Genomic DNA, 11,193 nt, shown 5'->3' with positions numbered 1-11,193 from the left:
TAGAGGACTAATATGCAATATATACAAAGATCTCAAGAAATTAGACTCCAGAAAACCAAATAACCCTATTAAAAAATGGGGTATAAACCTAAACAAAGAATTCTCAACTGAGTAAACTCGAATGGCTGAGAAGCACCTAAAGAAATGTTCAACATCCTTAGTCATCAGGGAAATGCAAATCAAAACAACCCTGAGATTCTACCTCACTAGTCAAAATGGCTAAGATCAAAACCTCAGGAGGATTGCAAGCTGATACAACCACTCTGGAAATCAGTCTGGCAGTTCCACAGAAAATTAGACATAGCATTACCTGAGGACCCAGCTACACCACTCCTGGACATATACTCAGAAGATGCTCCAACATATAACAAGGACATATGCTCCACTATGTTCATAGTAGGCTTATTTATAATAAGCTACTATTTATAATAAGCTGGAAGGAACCCAGATGTCCTTCAACAGAGGAATGAATACAGAAAAGGTAGTACATTTATACAATGGAGTACTACTCAGCTTAACAATGACTTCATGAAATTCTTAGGCAAATGGATGGAACTAGAAAATATCATCCTGAGTGAGGTAACCCAATCACAAAAGAACACACATGATATGTACTCACTGATAAATGGATATTAGCCCAAAAGCTTGGAATACCCAAGATATAACTCACAGACCACATGAAGCTCATGAAGAAGAAAGACCATAGTCTGGGTGCTTCGGTCCTTCTTAGAAGGAGTAACAAAATACTCATGGGAGCAAGTAAGGAGACAAAGTGTGGAGCAAAGACTAGAGGAGGGGCCGTCTAGAGACTGCCCTACCTGGGGATCCAGCCTATGTGCAGTCACCATAGGCAGGCATGGCTGTGGATGCCAGGAAGTGCATGCTGATAGGATCCTTATATACCTGTCTTCTGAGAGGCTCTGCCAGAGGTGGATGCTCACAGCTAACCATTGAACTAATCATGGGGTCCCCAATGGAGAAGGTAGAGAGATGATTGAAGGGGCTAAAGGAGCTTGCAGCCCCATTGGAAGAGCGACAATACCAACCAACCAGAGCTCCCAGGGTCTAAACCACCAGCTTGGGAACATGCTTGGAGGGACCCATGGCTCCAGCTGTATATGTAGTGGAGGATGGCCTTGTCAGGCATTGGTAAGAGAGAAGATCCTTGGTCCCGTGAAGGATGATTATCCCAGTGTGGGGGAATTAGAGGGCAGGGAGGGTGGAGTGAGTGGGTGGATGGGGGCACATCGTCAAACAAGTAGCAGGAGGGAGGACAGCATAAGGGGTTTCTGGGAGTCTGGGAAATGGAGAAAGGGGATATCATCTGAAATGTAAATAAATAAAATACCCAATAAAAAAAGATGTCACATTAAATGTGAGAAATTACAGAAGTTACATTATAGATGTTTCTGGTAGGAGTGGGCTCCACAAGTCTGCATTTTGTTTGATTGTGGTTTTTCTAATGGTCAGCCATAAAAACATACATACAGGTAACTTTATATAGACTGAGCAGATTGCACTTATGTATTTAGAATATATATATACATATATATATATATATATACACATACATATATGTATATATATATATATACTCACACACATACATATATACACACAATTAATACGAAACAACAATTAATGAAAATTAATGAAAAACAATTAATGAAAAACAATTAATAAAAAAGAGATCATAAATTTGAAAGAGAACAAGGATGTGTGTATGGGAGAGTTTGGAGGGATAGAAAGGGAAAATGATGTAATTGCGTTATAATCTCAAGACGAAAAGAAACAAATCATGAGAAAGGTGGAAGGTGGAGGGAAAGGAGCACATTTCTGCAATCAGGCAGATGGGTTTCTTGGTGACAGGTTACCCTACTGTCAGCAAGGCTTTTCAGGAGCATGCCTCATGAAGAATTAGCAACTGCTTTGCAAAGACTTGTTTATTCTGACAACCCTACACCTCTCTCCGAAAAGAAAAGAGGACTTGTTTTTATGATGGCAACTCTTAATAACCTAGATAGACACTTAACCAGCTCCCTACTGAGCCTAAAAGACCAAATCAAGTACATTAAATACTTAAATCTCAACTCACTAAGTTTCATACTGTGACTTGGTGGATTTTCATGCTGGCTTGACAAAGTTCAATAAATAGCTTCTAGAGTTAAATAGATATACAAAGTACATAAATGTATTGTTGTTATTCATGGTTTAAATTACCTAAGTACATCTCAGACAAAGACATTTATTTGTTGGCATTTCAAAATGGCTTGTTTAAGTAAGGTGTGCTTATTATTCAAGAAGATCCGCATGGCTATAAACTTAGGAGAAAGCTATTTTAGTTAATGACAAAAGGAAACTAGCATATTATTAATAGATTCCATAGAACACTGTATTTCAGATAAAGGCTTTAGGACAAAGGATGAAAAACACAGAAAAGCATTAATTCTTACCGAATTTAATGTACTCTTTTCCATTCATCAATGTCAGCAAGACTAAGTGGAAACAAAAGAATTTAGTTGGGACATATACTAGACTTATGCACATGATTTGATAAGCTGAATTTTAAATTGATACAAATAACTTTGATAAATCACCTCTTTTTCCCTTTTACTGCCTTCCTTTCTTATTTTTTTTAAGATAGCTCTTTGATAACAGCACACTGCAGGAAATGCGAATTGGGCTGATTTAAGTAGGAAATGACTATTCAGGGTCCTAGGAGTATTGTTGGGGATTTCAGTAGGTGATATGTCAGAACCCATAGTGAATCCTATGGATAACCCCATTTTAGCTAACAAAATTTTGAGTCCCTGAACACCTCTCTGAGATATCTGCATCTAGGCTACCCATTGCCAGTCTCTCTGAGGACCTTCTGCAGAGGATCATGCCTGCAGAGCATACACTAAATTTATGTTAGAAACCCAGCTGAAAAGACCTTAACAGAAAGCTTCAAAGGCACAGTCTATTATCCATACCACTGGCTAACAGTTAAAAAAGTCACAATTCAATTCATTTGCTTCTATGTCTAGTGTCCCCAGGAATTAAAGAAAGCTCTTCCCCAATAACTTAAACACTGACATGGAAATGATGTAGACCTACAATCCAGATAACAACATGGGAAAAACTCTTTATCAACAACAACCTAGATAACATCATGGTGAAAGTTCTATACTAACAATCTTGATAGCACCATGGAAAACCTCTGCACCAATAAATTAAGTAATACCATGGGGAAGTTTTGCCATTCATAACACATTGCATTAATTAATAACAAATTATGTACTTTTGGCAGTTCTGAAATAACGCTCTCCAAAAAGGCCTCATTTGAAAGACAACACATACCAAAGTCTTGCCTGGGCCATCATATTGACACCATCACCTTTCAGTCAGATCTAAAGATGCCCTACCTTTTTGCCTCAGAGTTAACTATCATTCAATATATTGTTTGACTGCTGGTAACATCTGAAGTGCACACAAAGATAAGACAGCTAATCAAGGAACTAGGAAGAACAAAGAGGAAATGACAAACGGTGAAAGAGATATATACTTTCAAAACTATGTTGCTAGAAAGCAGTTTAAAAATGTTTAGTTCAACTCTCTAATTCTAGGAAGAAATTTATGTCTCATAGCCTGAATTAGAGAGTTAAGGGCAAAGATGAACTTCTATTAATCAAGGGAGGATGGTGGACAACCAAATAATAGTGCTCTCAGTTAAGAATTAGTCTAGATGTTAAACTGGACAGATCCAGTAGCATCTCCAACAGTTGGTAGATGCAAGCACACAACATCAGACAGAACTCAGGTAAGCATAGGTTCAGGTGCACCATGACAATTACACCCTCCAGGAGTGAAAAGGAGGTGCCTTGATGATCTTCCTAGAAAAGAAGAGACATGTTAGAATTCTTACAAATGAAGCTACCCTTCAGGAAAGCTTTTTTGCTTCAAGACTCAGAGACAGACATTGAAATTTACATCTCTTTTCATCACTTCTATTTTAATTTGCCATAACTCTGATTGCTTTCCTGTCTTTGTGTCCTGTGTACCTTCAATTAAACGTCAGCAATTTGGCAACCTCATATATCAACAACAATATCAAAGATGAGTATTTAACTTCTTATCCCCTGTTGTTTTTCATAAACAGCCTAGAGCTAAAGCACCATAGAACAGGTGATTTACAGGTCACGTTAGGAAACTCAACAGGGGGCCAGCCTATCCACACAAGTGAGTTGCTTACCAATTTATCGTTTCAATCCACTGAATTAGAAATTGTTCATTAAGTATGATTACAACAATAATTGACTAAAATATTATAAAAGGAAAATTACAGGGGTGAGAATATAGTTGTTTGTTTGTTTGTTTGTTTGTTATGGAAATGAGCAACAAAGAAATGGCAAGAGCCAGAAATGCAACCAGTTTCCCAGGGGCTAGGAAAAGCAGCTTCTTATAACTGTAAGTAGTGATACCTTTAGTAAAATTAACTTAAATAATAAAACACATTTTGAATGTAATTTAGATTGGAATTTGGAGAACAAGATTTTTAGGCAAAACATTGACAGTAGTCACTAGGCTGTTCTTTTCTATATATTAGTATGTGTCATAAGAAAGTGAGAGAACAAAGGGGGAAGGGAGAAGCAATGGAGAAGACAAAAGGATGCATGTGTGTTCGAGAGTGAAAGACAACCAATATGCAAACCAAAGGAACTGTGAGGAGAGTGCAGACCTTACTAGCCCATCAAATAAACTATGGCACTATTTCTGTTTCATTAATTTCTTCTCTGATTTTCTTATTATTTCTTGCCATCTACTGAATTTTGGTTCGATTTCTTCTTATTTTTCCAAATTCTTAAATACATCATTAAATCATTTAGTTATGCTTATAATGATTCCTTTTTTTCTTTACTGTTTGCATTTTCTTTTTGTTTATTTTTATTGAAAACATTTTCTAATCAGTATACCCTGATTACAGTTTCCCTTCCTGAACTCCTCTCAGTTCCTTCCCCACTTTACCTCCACTTCAGATCTACTCCCTTTCTGATCTCATTAGAAAAGAGCTGACTTCTAAGAGATAACAACCAAACATGACAAAATAAAATATGATAAAGGAAAAACCATCAAATCAAGTCTAGATAAGGCAACCCAACAGAAGGGAAAGATCCAAAGGGGAAAAGCAGGCACAAAAATCAGATACTCACCTGTTCAAACACTAAAGAGTCCTATAAAAGCACTAAGCTGAAAACTATAATATATACACAGAAGACCTGGCACAAACAATCGTATGCTCAGTTCTTACTGACTGAGTCTCTGGGAGTTCATATGAGCCTTGTTCTGCTGGCGTCCTCCATCTCCTCTGACTCTTACATTCTTTCCACCTCTTCTTTCTATGGAGTTTTCTGAGCTCTGAGGGAAGGAATTTGATGGAGATAGCCCATTCAGAGTTGTGTGTTCTGAGAACTCTCTCTCTCTTTCTCTCTCTCTCTCTCTCTCTCTCTCTCTCTCTCTCTCTCTCTCTCTCTCTCTCTCTCTCCTTCCCTCCCTCCCTGTAATTTCAAGTAATGTGTCTCTGCATCTGTTTCTCTCTCTCTCTCCCTGTAATTTGTGTGTCTCTGCATCTGTTCTTGTCTGCTGCAAGAGGAAGCTTCTCAGATAATAAGTCACTGAATAAGTTACTCATCTATGAGCATCTATAAGTAACAGAATACCACTAGGAGTCATTTTATTAATTTTTTTCAGACCAGTAGTGTTTTTTTAAATCTCTGTGCTATTTAGGCTCTGGTTCTTGATTACACAGCCAGTGGTGGGTATAGATTCTGTCTTATGGAATGGGTCTTAAGTCAAATCAGACATTAGTTGGCTGCTTGCACAAGTTCTGTGCCACAATTGCCCTATCATATCTTGTAGATAGTGGAAAGAGTACGTCAAAGGTTTTATGGTTTGGTTGGCATTTGTGGTTCTCTTTGGTGGTCTGGAGAGTACCTTCTAGCACCAAAAACACTGGAATGTAGGGGTGAAGGCTTCACGTAGACACCAGCTCAACTTTCTTTTGTTCACTGAGTTGTGTGGATGTTGTCAGCAATGAGAACCCACTGTCAGTTTGTTGAGAGCAACCCATTGTCATAGCAAAACTCTGGGTTGTTTAGGAATTTCTATGGGACTCATTTTGGCCAGCAGCTCAACTGAATGCAACCCAGTCCTGCTACAGAAAGCCTCAGCTGGTGACAAGAGATGGCCAATTGGGACTCTAGGGACATTATTAGAAGACTTCATTAGGATCACCTGCAGATATTCTAGAAAGTTTCCACAGCACTAGGTTCCATATCACTCAAATGTCCCTCATTTCCATCTTTCTCTTCCTGCATTCCCTCCATCAACACTATCATTCCTCTCTCTCCCGAGATGATTCCCATGTCCGCACCTGCTCTGGATCCACTTATAAAATCTATTCTTTTCTCCCCTCCCATAGAAATTCATGTGCCCTGCCCCAGTCCCTTTCTCTCTCTCTCTCTTTTTGTTTTTGTTTTTTTGTTTTGTTTTTGTTTTTTTCTTTTTTATTGAATATTATATTTATGTTTAGATTTTATTCCCTTGCCCCATTCCCCCAACCACCCAGGAACCCCTTATCCCATTTCCCCTCCTCCTGTTTCTATGAGAGTGTGCCCCCACCTACCCACCACTCCCACCTCCCCACCCTCGAATTCCCTCCAACTCAGTGTTCAGCCTTCATGTGACCAAAGATCTCCTCTCCAATCTATGCCCAACAGGGCCATCCTCCCCTACATATACAGCTGGAGTCATGGGCCCCTCCCCATGTGCTCCAAAGCTGGTTGTTTAGACCCTGGGAGCTCTGGTTGGTTGCTATTGTTGCTCTCCTCATGGGGCCACCAACCCTTTCAGCTCCCTCAGTCTTCTCTCTAACTTTTCCATTGGGAACCCTTGATCGATCAGATCAATGGTTAGCTGTGAGCGTCTGCCTCTGAGTATGTCAGACTCTGGCAGAACCACTAAGAAAACAGCCATATCAGGTTTCCACAGCATGTACTTCCTGACATCCATATCCGCATCTATCTTTAGTGACTGCACATGGGACAGATACCCAGATAGAATGGTCTCCAGATGGCCCCTCCTTCAGTTTCTGTCCCACACTTTGTCTCCATATTTGCTCCCTTGGGTATTTTGTTACTCCTTCTAAGTAGGACCTAGGCATTCACACTTGTTCTTCCTTCTTCATGAGCTTCATGTGGTCTGTTAGTTGAATCTTGGCTATTTAAAACTTTGGGGCTAATATCTGCTTATCAATGAGTAAATATCATGTGTGTTCTTTTGTGATTGGGTTACCTCACTCAGGATATTTTCTAGTTCCATCCATTTACCTAAGAATTTCTCGAATTCATTATTTTTAATAGCTGAGTAATACTCCATTGTGTAAATGTACCACATTTTTTGTATCCATTCCTTTGTTGAAGGACATCTGGTTTTTTTCCAGCTTCTGGCTATTATAAATAAGGCTGCTATAAACATAGTGGAGCATATGTCCTTATTATATGTTGGAGCATCTTCCAGGTATATGCCCAGGAGTGGTATAGCTGGGTCCTCAGGTAGTGCTATGTCCAATTTTCTGAGGAACTTCCAGACTGATTTCCAGAGTGGTTGTACCAGCTTGCAATCCTACCAACAATGGAGGAGTGTTCCTCTTTCTTTGCATCCTCACCAGCATCTGCTATCACCTGAGTTTTTTATCTTAGCCATTCTGACTGGTGTGAGGTGGTATCTCAGGGTTGTTTTGATTTGCATTTCCCTGATGACTAAGGATGTTGAACATTTCTTAAGGTGCTTCTCAGCCATTTGAGTTTCCTCAGTTGAGAATTCTTTGTTTAGCTCTGTACCCCATTTTTAATGGGGTTATTTTGTTGTCTGGAGTCTAATTTCTTGAGTTCTTTGTATACATTCAATATTAGTCCTCTATCGGATCTAGGATTGGTAAAGATCTTTTCCCAAGCTGTTGGTTGCCGTTTTGTCTTATTGACAGTGTCCTTTGCTTACAGAAGTTTTGCAATTTGAAGAGGTCCCATTTGTCAATTCTTGACCTTAGAGCATAAGCCATTGGTGTTCTGTTCAGGAACTGTTCCCCTGTGCCTAGGTATTCAAGGGTCTTCCCCACCTTATCTTCTATTAGTTTCAGTGTATCTGGATTTATGTGAAGATCCTTTCTTTATCCACTTGGACTTGAGCTTTGTACAAGGGGATAAGAGTGGATTAATTTGCATTCTTCTACAACCTGACCTCCAGTTGAGCCAGCACCATTTGTTGAAAATGAAAATGCTGTCCTTTTTCCACTGGATGGTTTTAGCTCCTTTGTCAAAGATCAAGTGACCATAGGTGTGTGGGTTCATTTCTGGATCTTCAATCCTATTCCACTGATCTTCCTGCCTGTCTCTGTACCAATACCATGCAGTTTTTATCACTATTGCTCTGTAGTACAGTTTGAGGTCAGGGATGGTGATTCCCCCAGAAGTTCTCTTATTGTTGAGAATAGTTCTCGCTATCCTGGGTTTTTTGTTATTCCAAATGAATTTGCAAATTGCTCTTTCTATCTCTGTGAAGAATTAACTTGGAATTTTGATGGGGATTGCATTGAATCTGTAGATTGCTTTTGGAGTCATTTTCTCTATATGTAACCTCTATGGGTTTACAAATTATAGATTTATTATCATTTATTTAGTAACTAATACCAATATATAAGTGAATACATACCATCTTTATCTTTTGGGCTCTGGCATACAGCATTCACAGTAATTTTTTTTCCAAGTTTCATCCTTCTGTCTGCAAATTTCATGATGTTATTGTTTTTAACAACTGAGTAAAACCTCACTGTGTAAATGTACCATTTTCTTTATCCATTCTTCTGCTGAAGGACACCTAAGTTGTTTATAGTTTCTTGCTATTATGAATAAAGCAACAATGAGAATGGTTGAACAAGTGTACTTATGGTAGGATTAAGTGTTCTTTGGGTATATGCACAAGAGTGGTATAGATAGATACCCAATTTCTGAGGAATTGAGATACTGATATCCATGGTGACTATATAAGTTTGCACTCCCAACAGTAATGGATGAGTACTTACCTTATTCTACATTCTTGCCACTATGAAAGGTCACTTGTGTTAATTATCTTAGCCATTCTGACAGGAGTAAAATGGAATTTCAAAGTTGTTTTGATTTACATTTCCTTTGATTGCTAAGAATGTTGAACTTTTCTTAAGTGTTTCTCAGGCATTTTCTCTATTGAAAATTCTCTATTTAGAGCCTCCATTCTTTGTGCTGTGAGTGGCTTAATGCAGTAAACACTACTTTGGATGCCAAAATGGGGAAAGACAGCACGCTGCTGAAGACAGAAAAGAACCCAAGTCGGAGCCAGAGACCAAAAAGAGTAAGGACTCAGCAAAGAAAAATGAGGAGGCTGCAAGAGTGGTTCTGTCCTGTACGAGGACCCTCCAGATCAGAAAACCTCACCCAGTGGCAAAGCTGCCACACTCAAGATATGCTCCTGGAATGTGGATGGACTTTGAGCCTCCATTAAAAAGACAGGCTTTGATTGGGTAAAGGAAGAAGTGCCAGACACCATTCGAGTCCAAGAGATCAAATGCCCAGAGAGCAAACTCTTGGCTGAACTTCAAGAGCTGCCTGGACTCACATATCAGTGCTGGTCAGATTTATCAAACAAAGAAGAATATAGTGGTGTGGCCACTCCACTTTCCCGCTAGTGCCCACTCAAAGTCTCTTATGGCGTTGGTGAAGAAGAATGTGATCAAGAAGGCACGGAGATTGTAACTGAATTTGACTTCTTTGTCCTGGTAATAGCTTATGTTCCCAGTGCAGACAAGAGTCTGATCAGACTGGAATACTAGCAACGTTGGGATGAAGCCTTTAGAGAGTTTCTAAAGGATTTGGCTTCCCAAAAGCCTCTTGCGCCTTTAGAGAGTTTCTAAAGGATTTGGGTTCACAAAAGCCTCTTGCGCTGTGTGGTAATCTCAATGTGGCTCATGAAGAAACTGACCTTTGTAACCCAAAAGGCAACAAACAGAATGCTGACTTTACCCCCCAGAAGTGCCAAGGCTTCGGGGAATTGCTACAGGCTATACCACTGGCCGACAGCTTCCGACATCCCTATACCAACACCGCCTACGCTTATACTTTCTGGACTTATATGATGAACGCCCGCTCTAAGAATGTTGGTTGGCGCCCTGATTACTTCTTGCTTTCCCACTTTTTTACCTTCATTGTGTGAAAACATACTTTCCAAAGCTATCCCATCACCCTTTACCGAGCTCTGTGACACTTTCCTGAAGTAGCTTCATGCTTGGGAAATAACCTCCTCTCCCCAGATAAGTCCAGTGTGTAACATCTTCTTCAGGTTTTTTGTTTCATATGTGCTAGCCTCTATTTTAAACATTAAACCAAACTTCTGGTTTTCTTTAAATAATCCAAGTGAAGAAAAAAAAAAAAAAACCTACTTTCAACTTCAAAAACAATTCTCTATTTAAATCTCTACCCCATTTTTGATTAGAGCATTTGTTTTTTGATATTTATATATTTTTGAATACTAATCTTCTGTCAGACAAAGAATTGCTAAAAATCTGCTGAGTGATGGTGTCCTTTATCTTACAGAAGCTTTTCAGTTTCATGAGGTCCCATTTATGAATTGATCTTATTGCCTGTGCTATCAGTGTTCTGTTCAGAAAGTCTTGTCCTGTGTCAATGTGTCCAATGCTATTCCCCACTTTCTCTATGATCAGATTTAGTTTATCTGATTTTACGTTGCAGTCTTTGATACATATAGAGCAGAGTTTTGTGCATTGTGATTAGTATGGATCTATTTGTATTCTTCTACATGAAGAGACATCCATTTGACCAACACCATTTGTTGAAGATGCTATTTTTCTTTCAGTGTGCATTTCTGGCTTCTTTATCAAAAAATCAAGTGTCTATAGGAGTATGGATTTATATCTGAGTCTTCAATTCAATCCCATAATGCAACATGTTTATATTTATGCCAATACAATGCCGATTTTCTTACCATACCCTTTTGGAACTACTTGATATCAGCAACAGTGAGACCTCTAGAGTTCTTGTATTGCTCTGGATTGTTTTAGGTATCCTGGGTTATTTGTTTCTTTATATGAAGTTGAGAATTGTTCTT

General features: G+C 39.0%; 1 pseudogene; it reads left to right on the top strand.

The window, feature by feature from the left end:
• The first annotated feature begins 9,349 nt into the window (after positions 1-9,349).
• On the top strand, positions 9,350-10,281 carry LOC117702896 (DNA repair nuclease/redox regulator APEX1 pseudogene; annotated as a pseudogene).
• The last annotated feature ends 912 nt before the right edge of the window (positions 10,282-11,193 follow it).

This window comes from Arvicanthis niloticus, chromosome 2 (genome assembly GCF_011762505.2).
Source record: "Arvicanthis niloticus isolate mArvNil1 chromosome 2, mArvNil1.pat.X, whole genome shotgun sequence".
NCBI classification, from domain to species: domain Eukaryota; kingdom Metazoa; phylum Chordata; class Mammalia; order Rodentia; family Muridae; genus Arvicanthis; species Arvicanthis niloticus.
This window is presented reverse-complemented; position numbering and strand designations above follow the sequence as displayed.